The sequence below is a fragment of the Cydia strobilella genome, chromosome 2, assembly GCF_947568885.1.
Source record: "Cydia strobilella chromosome 2, ilCydStro3.1, whole genome shotgun sequence".
Lineage (NCBI taxonomy): Eukaryota > Metazoa > Arthropoda > Insecta > Lepidoptera > Tortricidae > Cydia > Cydia strobilella.
Window position 1 is genome coordinate 7511135 of NC_086042.1, and position 12789 is coordinate 7523923.

General features: G+C 35.1%; 1 protein-coding gene and 1 long non-coding RNA gene across 3 annotated transcripts in view; one reads left to right on the forward strand and one right to left on the reverse strand.

Annotated features, from left to right (window-relative positions):
* LOC134751430 (uncharacterized) overlaps positions 1-4105 on the forward strand; it is a 61332-nt gene extending 57227 nt beyond the window's left edge. For both annotated transcript variants that reach the window (XR_010128656.1, XR_010128655.1), the window contains one exon: positions 3600-4105. This is a non-coding gene — a long non-coding RNA (uncharacterized LOC134751430). The remainder of the gene's footprint in view (positions 1-3599) is intronic.
* Positions 1-12789, reverse strand: part of LOC134751241 (homeotic protein ultrabithorax) — a 166287-nt gene that overhangs the window by 141304 nt on the left and 12194 nt on the right. The window lies entirely within an intron of this gene.

Sequence of the window (12789 nt, forward strand, 5' to 3'; positions counted from 1 at the left end):
ATCACTGGTAAGATCATATCTTGAGTATGCTTCAGTAGTGTGGAACTACCAAATTTACGTAGATAAAATAGAAATGGTGCAGAAGAAATTTCTTCGCTTTCTGAATTTTAAAATGAAGAGTCCGCGTTGTTCATACGCTGATCTTTTGATCAAGTTTAACATGCTGTCTCTGGAGAACCGACGAGCCGTTGCTGACGCAGTGATGCTGCGCAATATCTGCATAGCCGATGTAGACTGCCCGCAGCTTCTCGCGGCCCTACAGTTTCGCACTCCGCAGAAGTTGACCAGGTCCAAACACTTATTTGGTTTACCGCTTACGCGTTCTAACGCAGGCAAACGGGCTCCTTTACATAGAATTTGCGACCACCACAACCAGCTACTTTGTAATGTAGATTTATTCTCATGCTCCCGTGCCTCATTCAAGGCTGCTGTCACAAAATTATATAAAAAATAGATAAGTAGTTTTAGATCATAACATTCATAAATCATAAATATGAATTTAATGTAGTTGTTGTAGTTAAAATAGTTAAGTGTTGCATGTTGCTAGGTTTACATTCTAATACCACTTATGTTCTCGGTGAGATATGCTTAAGGAAACAACATAATCTATAATAGGTATGTATATTCTGTCTATATTGTTCTTCACTTGTATGCTTCTGTTATATCTCCTTGTAATAAAATAAAATTTACTTTAAATTTAAAAAGTAAATGTGTATATTATTTCCTGTTTTCTATACAGTTTCCATTGTCTGGGAGAGGACACTGACTTCTGTAACACAGGTGTTTACCTAGCTCAGAAGTCAGGGACTTCAAAACCTATTTTGTACTTGCTTCTGTCAATAAAAATATTTTTATTTTATTTATTTTTATATTATAATAACAGATTATGAATTTGATCTGGTTGAAGAAATATCACTTTTGTTACTGACTTCATAACCTGTTATTACAATCAGAATACGCCTCGCACTAATTTTATCTCTTGTACCTAAATTATACAAAATTATCTAGTATCACCATATATAGTATTAAAAAGCAAATTCACCTCTGATGTGAGTAGGACGATGCAATAATTACTATGAATGTGTTTTTAAAATAGTTACAAGTACAATTTATTTAATAATCAACACGTGACTCTACTTACCGTTTATAAAAGCGTAAATAATTTACGTCGCTACTAAAAACCGGCCAAGTGCGAGTCGGACTCGCGCATGAAGGGTTCCGTACCATTACGCAAACAAAAGGGCAAAAAAATCACGTTTGTTGTATGAGACTTATATATTTATTTTATTCCGTTTTTAGTATTTGTTGTTATAACGGCAATAGTAATACATCATCTGTGAAAATTTCAACTGTCTAGCTATCACGGTTCATGAGATACAGCCTGGTGACAGACAGACGGACGGCGGAGTCTTAGCTATAGGGTCCCGTTTTTACCCTTAGGGTACGGAACCCTAAAAACATTGAGACTTACGACTTTTTGTAGTGGTAAGTGTATACTGGTTTTTAAAGGCCTGTAACTGAAGGTAACAATTAGGGTGGCCGGTAAATCAACAATAGGTCTACGGGAAATGTCGACGATTATACGATCGATGTGTTGATTTGTCCGTTGCCTGTGGTTAAAAAATAAAAAACCGGCCAATTACGAGTCGGACTCGCGCACGAAGGGTTCCGTACCATTACGGAAAAAAAACAGCAAAAAAATCACGTTTGTTGTATGGGAGCCCCATTTAAATATTTATATTATTATGTTTTTAGTATTTGTTGTTATAGCGGCAACAAAAATACATCATCTGTGAAAATTTCAACTGTCTAGCTATCACGGTTCATGAGATACAGCCTGGTGACAGACAGACGGACAGACGGACGGACAGACGGACAGCGGAGTCTTAGTAATAGGGTCCCGTTTTTACCCTTTGGGTACGGAACCCTAAAAAGCGACCACTACGCGCTTTCGACGCGGATTAGAGCAATAAATCTGAATATTCGTGTACTGTTTGACAATACTGTGTTTACTAGGACAGTTACCTAATTGTCTCCGATTTTAATTAAGATTAGTATTGTGCACTAATTTAATACGACTGGCTAACCTGGGTAGCAAGATTTGAACGGAATTCACGGCATTGTAAAGCAGTTTTACTAATGAAAAAGTTAAGTACTAATATAATCCGACTTAAATCTCTACCTTATTCAATATAAACAGCTAGCCCTAGACCTATTACCAGAAAACGATAGCAGTTAAGGATAATAATATAATAATTCATATAAGAATAACCCCTTATCAAGTCCGTGGCGGCGTTAGCAAATTGTGCTGCGCCCAGGCTGGATACTGGCATGATACACGCTATGTATTATCATTTATCATACTGTCGAACGGTGTCAAAATCCATATGATAGGTTTTAAGACATGATATTTGGTCGAAAAACTGCATGAGAAAAAACGAGAAGACACGAGAGCTGTATTCATAGAGCTTAGATAACGTAAAAATAAATTAATCAACGGAACTTATTACCTAGAAACAAAGGAAATGGACAAGGTCCATTAGTAAGCTACGCAATGAAAAAGGCACTGAGTATCTACAAATTGGAAGATTTAAAAAAAATTATGTCTGGTCGACCTCAAAAACCTTAAAATCATAAAATGTAGGAAATGGACAAGGTCCATTAGTAAGCTACGCAATGAAAAAGGCACTGAGTATCTACAAATTGAAAGATTTAAAAAAATTATGTCTGGTCGACCTCAAAAACCTTAAAATCATAAAATGTACACCTAAGTGTGACTCGTGTTATACGAATAAAAGAAATATTAAATCGGACTAACCTTTAATAATATGTATGAGAGCATTGAAATGTTGTAAGAGTCAAATTATCACGTAATAAACACGTTTAAGTGACATCGTCTTCAAATCGTTTTTTACAAAACAACTCATAAGCATTTGAGTTTAGAAAGTAATTTTTAACACCATCATCATCATCATCATGTCAGCCGATAGACGTCCACTGCTGGACATAGGCCTCCCCCATTTTTAACATAGGTAGTTGTAATAAATTGTACATTATGGAATAATGTACTATGCAGCAATATCCAGATTATGCAGTGGGTGATGATAATTAATATTTTACAGTACATATGGTGCTACTTTTCTGCACTAGTGCGTAAATTAGCACATTTCGTAACTATGTCAAAAATTTAAACTGCCATATGTACTGTAAAACGTTGTACGATACACGTGCGAATAGGTAATTCGCAACTCGTGTCGATTTAAAACACTCCCTTCGGTCGTGTTTTAATTTATCGCCACTCGTTTCGAATTTCCTCTTTTTCGCACTTGTATCGTAAATAACTATTGTATTTAATAGAAACCGTGAGCTTTATAGAATGACATCGGTATAGAACCACATAATTTTAACTGTCACTGATAGGGATACCAGATACAAATTTTGAATTTCCTGAGAAAATTCCTGATTTGCGAATATTTTTCCTAACACTCACTCGTTGACAACCACTAACTCACATACTAAAAACAGAATAAAATTAATATTTAACAAATATGACCCACAGATAATATTATTCACTTAATAAATTCCTTATTTTGTTGCAGATTCTACGCAGAAGACCTTCAATATTCAGCATACTGCGACTACCGAAACGCAGAAGTGACGTATGGAGCGAATTCCATATGGTACTTACACACGCAATGCTGTTATAAAGACATAAACATCGGGACCAAGAGCTACCTATCAAAACGCACATTAAATTAGGTCGGTGGGTAATAGAATCGAAATAATAGTGTTACCCTCAGCGGTAAGCATAGCACCTTTTCAACATAAATTACTGCGAAATAAAACACAAGCGAATATAATGTTTATTGTTCTAATAGTCACACAATGACAATAACAAAATACAAAAGTTATACTATTCACTATTTCATTTTTAAACACACTTACGACAATAATAAATTATGAGGACCGTTTTCACTGAGCGGTGGGAAATTGAACAACTGCTCCATATTACTAAATCTAGAACATTTTGTTCTGTTTATCACCTTTAGTCTAGACACTAAACTAACAATGCTGGGTTAGTCTTTTCGGCCTTATATTAGCACTTAAATGTATTGTGTAAGTTGTTCGTGTTACTTGTAAGTAAATAAGTAAATAAAGAAAAACAAATATATATATTTTTTTTTAATTTATTTATCTCAATGTACATCACAACAATTTTCTATATATATTACTATGAAAGCTCTTTTGACTCAGTTGTGTTCTACTACGAAAACATAGTTAGGACAATATTATTACTGTAGGTAGGTAGGGTATTTTGTACATTGGAATAACCTATATTTACAGCAGAATATAACACAATTTTATTATGAAGCAACTAAGTAGAGTATCTCACATGTCAGACTCCGTGCTTATACAAATATCTATCATAAGCTAGCGCTGCGAGCTTAATGCTATCATAAACACACCAAAAGCGATATAAATTATTTATCAATCGTACCAGTCAGCACTTGGATAACAATAAACAATGGTAAAACATTCTGTACAGTCATACACAATAACAGTAGGAGTGAGCCTTACCCGCTACGGCCATAACTCATAACGGACGGAACGATGCAGCGCTTGAAAGCCGGAATACTGGAGCGAACTGCTGGCGCGTTCCTATTTGTTCCCGCACTATGAGCATGAGGGAACAAATCGGAAATTCCAATTTTTTTTTTTACATATATTAGTCATATTTAATCTACAATATCTACATTTGTGCAAAACTGTTTGATCATACAACATCCACTGACAAAATCCAGCTTGGACAAGTGAGAGCTAATTTCCCATTTGTTGCAACTTACATTACATAACGCGTTCGCGACCAGTCCGAATACATCATTCTACCTTACTTGAAGCTCGACAATGTTTCCCAAATAAAAAATATATTTAAATAAAGCATGCAAATGTGGGAAGAGATCAAGCTAGTATTTTTTCAACTTTTGATATATGGACGTGTTTTACCTGGTAATTGTTCATTAAAATGATTTATATTGACTGAAGCCACTTAATTAAGCCTTTATATTTATTAAACGGTTATCTGTTTTAAGTTCTTAGATCGAAATCGTGAGATAACTATTTGAAACGGTGGAATAAAACAATACAATCTACAAACGGAGATTCTTTGCAGGAAACATACTTAATTCGAAATTAATGATAATTTTATTCTACATTGCATAGACACCAGCGAGTTGACTTACATACAATTAACTATTTGAAAATCTTAATCTCGTGTGGAAATAGAAGATCTCTACTTGGCGGCAAAAAAATACGTTACCTACATACTTATTTCTTAATTATGACTTGTAATTAACTCTATTGAATCGCTTCCCTTTGCACCTACAAAAACATTCCTAAAAACTTCCTTAAGCTATTTTAGTCCAAAGCAAATATTATTTTAACCTTGAGAACCCTTTACAAGCCACATGCTAAAAACGCCGATGTGCTGCCTGTTTACCAACACGCAGATTCCAAGCGTTCGCTATAAACAAGATACTTGCTAGATCATAAAATTCGCCACATCCCGTGGTCTAGCAGTGCGGGTACTTTTTATTGGGTCCTTGAACTTGGTTGGCAACAATTGGGCCGGTCGATAATTCAGCTCCACGCTTACGGTTCTAATGACCTGTCACAATTGCGGGTGATATCATTCGTAATAGCAGTGTTAGGTAACTAAAGTAAGCAGGTGACTGCGTAAAAAACGGACAGTCCAATTTGACGGTTTTTATCTGGTTGTGTAGTGTGTACATGTGCAAAGTTTATTGACTCTCATAGTTTTAATTGCCGGCCCCTTTTGTATAGGAACTACCTAGTAGTTAGCAAGATAGATCAACACGTAGTCGTAAAAAATTATAACCAACTTTAAAAAAATACTGAAATCGTTTTTCGTTTAATTTTAAATAATAGTCGATTTATCCGAGACATGATTCGAACGTCGAATGCAACGCGCAGAGTTCCAAAGCCCCCAGGGTGCAAGGTAACGGAATTATTGTACAGATTGTACCCGATGACAGATACCGTCTTCACAAATCGGTGTCCCGACCGTAGTCTACTCGATTAATTCAAAGATGGTAACTGATTTGTATCAATTTGAATTTCAGAGCAATGAATCAACGCGTCAAAACTACTTCTCTAGCGAGCCGGTCTTAGGACTTCCGGATTATTATTTTAATCAAGATTGACTTAAAATAAAAAATCGTAGCAAGATTTTTGGATTTTTTTGTTGGCCGGTAATTGCGAATTGGCCTCTCGAATAATATTTATATCTTCCTAGTCTGAATAGAGTAATTTTATTTATATGAACATATGTATATATATAAACACGCGTTATTTTACCTACATAACCTACATTTACGATTATGCTAACGTTTTACGCATATATGTATATGAATTTTGTATGTATAGTAGGTACGTAACCTAGGTATATATTGTTTCTCTGGACTTAGTAAATCAGACTTTTCATCATAATTCAACCTATTGATTACTCAATCGCGTAAAAACTTACGTTTATTTATACGTATTACGTTTAATTATAATTCGAACTAAAAAAAATTTAAATCTGAAAATAGTTTTGTGTTTATCAGTGATTTTAACGTTTAATTGTCAGAATAAATCAGTTTCAGAAATTCGTACAAACGTCATCATCAGCGCAAATTGGCGTAGGCGTAGGTAAAATAGTAAAATGTCTATGGTATAAGGTAAAGGTAAATGCCTAAGTATATAGGTATACCTATAACGGAACATTCAGTGCCTAAATGTGCCTAAACGCTGCACGGCAAATTGGCGATCTTTGACACGGGAACAATGGAGCGGATTTATGACGTGCGGCGTCTGTCGCGGATTCAATAATCCTGCGCGGACGCCGGCCCACGAACGAAGAGAGTACGTTTCACACTGGACACCTTAGTTTTTTGATATTTATTTAAAAACTAGCATCCGACCGCAAGTTCGCGTGTAAGTCGATAAGCTGGTACTGTAAATCCTTCTTTCACCCCTTTAGAGAGGGGATTCCGGGATATCCTATACTACTTTCTAGGTTATAAATAATACAATTATACAGCTACATGTACATGTAGCTGTATAGTACCTATGATAAATTTCATCCTAATACGTTCAGTCGTTTTGCTGCGTGAAGGAGGAACAAATATCCAAAGATACAAACTTTCACAATAGAAACTTTCTTAAACTTTAATTTAATCAACGTTTTATCTGCAAAAATTAAGAGCAAACGAGCATAATGCTAATATACGAAGAAGACGAGGTTATAAACCCAAATGCATAAACAACCCGTTATCAACTACTAATAACAAAGTACCTAATAAGACCTACTATTTGCCTATAAAAACAACACTATCAAGCAAATATTCCGTGCAATTTTAAATTAAGTTTATTAAGTTTTAAATGACCCAAAATATGCACGCGCCCTTACATTCAGTTCTTTATGGTGGAACCAACTTTGTATAATTGTAATTGATTTGCATAGCAGTGCAATCCATCCATACATGAATCAAAAATGAGTGCTCTTGACAAAACGTGAGTGACATCATTTTGCAGGCCAAATTGGAACCGGCTCGAATTAGACTTGGTGTGAATTCGTCGGAATTTTTATAGCTAAATTGTTGGCTAGTATGAAACTCTTTAATGCTTTTAAAATATGTGTAATTAAATTATACTCAAAAAAATTACCCACAAGGTGTTATGTTTTCACTTTTCACAAATAAGTACTTTTTACATTGACTAGATAAACATTTACCGTTGTGGCTTGTAAAGAAGATCCACTATAATCAAAAAAATCTAAATACTACCTGACCATATTATTATAACAGTAAAAATTCCAACGAAACAATTGATAACACGTTCTACGAACACAATTGTGTCGAATGCAGGCTTTTAAAAAATATCCGTTAACCAACAATTGCAGTGGTTGCGCAACGTTTTTTGGACAATAAAACCGTTAAAAGCTATATTACGGGACAGCCGAAACAAAAGTTTCATACCTGACAAACAAAAAACATACTTGTTCGCAAAAATTGTTAAAGAGGTCGTAAAACACGTAATTGTCGAGCGGACCCAAACAAACCGTAACGAATTGAGGCAAATTTTATTAGCTAATAAAATAAATTGAGCCATTCAAATTAGATGTATTGCTAACACCTATTAGGTAGCGATTTAAAGCACTGTTTAAGGGAGATTGTTTGAGAATAACAGCTGTAGTGACGTCAACACACAGCTGATGCCATAAAATGAGGAGGGAACCACAATAAAAGAAGGGTCGCGCCTTTATATGTAGGTAGAGCGGCGTTTCACTGAGTAAGCTCTTTCCTTCATGTTTCTATTTTTTTGGACAAACGCGGACGAAATAATGTACCTACCTACTTTGTAATTACTACCAAATAAATTTAAATGTCACACTGTTTGTTTTTTATACAAATTAAAATAAATTCCGCATAAATGCATGTCAAATTATAAAACTCAAATGTGGAACTCGTTTCGACATCATGCCTCCTACGTTGGCGGGCGGCGAGCGGCGTCCGTTAATCGTAAACTTTATACGTAACTGCGTCCGCGCAGACTGCGCCAAAACGAAAAGAGCACAAGTGCCGTCCAATTTCTAAGGATTTTACGATGTTTTATGCTAGCTGAGTTTGTGACGTTCGCACTGACTCGGGCAGGTGTGAACATTATCTTAATTCAGCTACCGGCCGATCGGAAGGTGTGTTGCCGGCTTAGTGGCGTGCGGAAAGTTTATTGAAATTTTAAACGGTGATAACCCTTTAAATAAGATAATTTCATGAGTCCAAGAGCAATTTGATTAGAAGGCATTACGTAAAATTAAGCTTTAACTTAACAATTTCTATTTATGTTCTTGCAGAAGCATGACTTGATTATGTAGTTCACTTGTTCGCGTGATAATATCAATGACTGTTATGTACCTACAGTAGCGGCAAATAAGTTATCATATTTTTTCAGATACATTTGCATAATCATTTTGGTAATTTTTCAAAAACGGCTTAAGTGATTTGGGCGTATGAAAAGACAATTAGATCATTCTAGGCTACATTTTTAATATAATTAGTTTGCCCCAGTTTTCGCGGAAGCCCGGTGGGTATTTAATTGTAAATTAATGATTGGATTTAATTTTCAAACCAGCGGCTAACGAGGGCGAAAAATCGATCCATCTAGGTTTTATTGTTGGTAAGATTCGCTTTTGAGTGTTTATAAATAAGAAATTCAATATTTATAAATTTTATAATATACATTAAATTGGTGTGTCCCCAATCCGCATTGTGCTAACTTGGCTGCCTATGTTGCCGCGTAACACGCTATGCTATGTTGGGACGTAAGTATATGGTCGTGATGATGATACAATAATTGTTAACATGATATAAAGTCTAATTTCACGAATTTTCGAATTAATGCCTCCATAAAAATAGCCGTGTGATAGATTTTTTGCGCTACTGTACATACATAATTAATAAATCATTGTTTGATGGATTGTTGCTACCTACACGTTTTCTAGTAATTGTCATACCTACTTAGCCTACACAATTGATCCACAGAATTAATTTTGCAGATAGAACTATGACTATAATATTAATTTACAAAAGAATAATTAACAACAACACAATTTACCTCAGTAAATATAGTGATACTAAGTATCTGTAATAGGTATATAAAAACTAAAATTATTTTCCCTTCAACGTCTATGGTATAATTGGCTCAGTGGTTATAACACTTGTAGGTGAGTTCATTTGAAAAATAGCAATTAGGTAGACGGTAGACGCTACTTACCCGTTTCCTTCATTCGATTGAGCGTGTTAAAATACAACTTCAAACCCGGCATTCCATAAATCTCCCCACTTAACTATTAGAGACTAGCTTAAAGTTCAGTGAAAACAATACCTAGTTTAGTTTGAGAGGTCAGTCGGAAGGGCGGGGGTCGCCGGCCTCTGCCCTGGATACCTGTAAGGCACCGGCATAGTGGATTCAGGTGAGTGTTACTCCTGATTTCAGTGTTTTGCCAGAATTTTATTCAATTCAATTCTTTTACTTCCGTTTCCTTTACTGTTTTTTAATGAATCACATATTTTTTTCAGCACATTTGTTGAAGCTAAGCTTACCTAGTAGTTTCTTTGATGTTAGGTATATGTGCACTAAATAAATGTAATTTTTAAGCCAAATTTCTTGACTTAGACAAGCTATTACTAGATATTTCACAGCAAATCAATTACGTAGAGCACGTGTAGCGTGTTTTTTTAATTACATTAGTAAGACCCGATTTAGCTAAACCGGCGGCGTGCACTAACAGTTTAGTAGATAACTCGAATAGCTGAGACCTAGGCAAAGCTATTAGGTTAAGCAACTACATACTTTCTGTTTCGCTTATGCAAGTGCAGGTTTTTGTCCCCTAATGCGAGTGGTAAGACTCCGGTACATTGTTTGTGGATACATATTTCACCGGCCGACGCTTCGTGCTCTCGCATTCATAACGAACACGGTCTTTGAACTTTCAAATTAACAAACATATTTTTAATGCTCAAAAACAGTGAAATTGCAGGAACTGCTTTTTGTGATAATCCAATTATTTTACACGCAATTATATTTGTTTATTGACATTAATAGACTATCGTAAACTCAGGTAGGTCACTTTAGTCCACAACATACATACAACTGTGTTCTAAATTCAATTTCGTGTAAAATATGCATATGTAATTGTTTAGAAATAATGTTGAGTAGGTATATGATATAGAAAAAGCATCAGTACCTATATCAAAGCTTGAAAACACGTAATGTAAAGAGTATTAAGTAATTATAATACGCTATTCATTAATCAACCTTAAAAATGGACTATAATAGTTCTAGTATAGGACTATAGGTATTATAGTTACCTGGTCTGAGTTTGCGGTATTTCAAAATCCATCTTTTTCACAATTTTAAAGAGAAGCAACATTTTAATGCAGAATGCGACTGTATTATCCGTTGTAAACATGGAACGCATAATGCTCACGTATTGCAAATGCAATGCAGTAGGAAATTCTAATTAAAATTCTGCGTACACGCCGATGATTCCACCATTCGTGCGCTGACCGGTAACATCTTTAATGCGTGTGAAAAGTAAAAGCGAACACTGTTATAACAATTATATTCACTGTCATTCACTTAATGGATGGTTCTTGGCGGACCTAGCCCGAAATCCCGCAGAGGCACAATCCTCCAAAAGTTCCTGAAGACATGCCCCCCTGCTTCAGCTGCCACAGACGTGGTGATGTGAGAGATGTTATCCCTCGCGTATAGACGCTGGTTATATCATCTGCCAAGATGTTAAAGGCGTCACGATGAATACACTTATGTAGCGTTGAAGAGGTGGGTATTGACGCTTATGTTGATATAAGTCCTTCTTGGGTGCGCATTGAAGTATATACATATCTCAAATTGCAAATTGTTTGTACGTGTTTGACATCACAAGAACACTGATCGAAGGCCGCCAACAAATCGTCCTGTGGTGGGTCACTTGCATGTAACTAGAATTCGTCTCACACTGTGCTGATCGAACGTCCATTGCATTCAAATTTTAGGGCTACACTGAACGTTAAATTCAAACACAAAGATACGCCGCCTTTACGGAAAGGTGGATATCTTAATTTTGTAGTTGGGTTACTAAATTATAATTTACGATTGTGTTCCTGGCCGGTGCGTTGTAAAAAACGGCCTCTATAATAGACATGTTGTTTTTTTACCCGCATGTATTTCTAAATGGAGTTGAGCTTTCGGCATTTCGGACCCCGTCTTTTGGTCATTTTGAAGTTGAACTACGATAACTATGGTTTTCTCTTTCATTGAAATCAATTTATTCCACAGTATTTTTTTTTAATTCTTACGTACAAATTAAAAACTGTAATAGATGGTGGTGAAGGCCGGCCTTCACCACTGGAGGGCTTCGTCACTTTTTCTTTAATATATGACATCTATTACAGTTTTTAATTTATATATAGTAGTGTGACTACTTAAAAAACACAAATCAAAATATTTAATAAAATAATTTGATTTGTTCCCAAACTTGTTCTTACGTACAAGTTAAAGCAATAATTCATAAAAAAAGTACAGTGGTCTAAATATTCCGTTAAAATAAGATATACTAATAGCAATTACAACTATAACACAAGTTTAGTTTAAAGTTTAAAGTAACCTTTTTTTAATCCTAATATCTACTTTATAAAGTTCAGTTAATAAAATTAGATTTTGCTATGAAAAAGTTTAAAACAATATTATTTATGTGTCTGAGAGGGACAGGTATATATTTACGAATGCGTCTGCAAGTGAGAAGGTTTATTAGCCAAGTATGTGGAAGGGCCCATACATCAAGGAACGCGGCGCTTACGCATCCGCAGTTCTATTCATTAAAGTCGATTTTGTCCAATATTTTTCCTGTCCCTCATACAAATTAAAAATTACAAAAAACAAATGAGACGTAAATACGCATAGACAAGGCGCTTTCGTTATCTCACAGAATAAAAACTACTGTACGTTTCCCATCGTATTTTAATATGTAGTTGATGTTCACGTTATCGTTAGGACTTCAAATGGATTGCAACATTTTACTAACGGCTTCCAAATTAAATTCGTTGAACGATAGATTTAGAAATTCACTTTAAAAAATACATGTATTAGTTATTCAATTTTACAGTTATACAACTTTCTCTTTAAGTAGTAGATGTTCAATTGGAGTTAGTATAGTTTTTATTGTCCAAT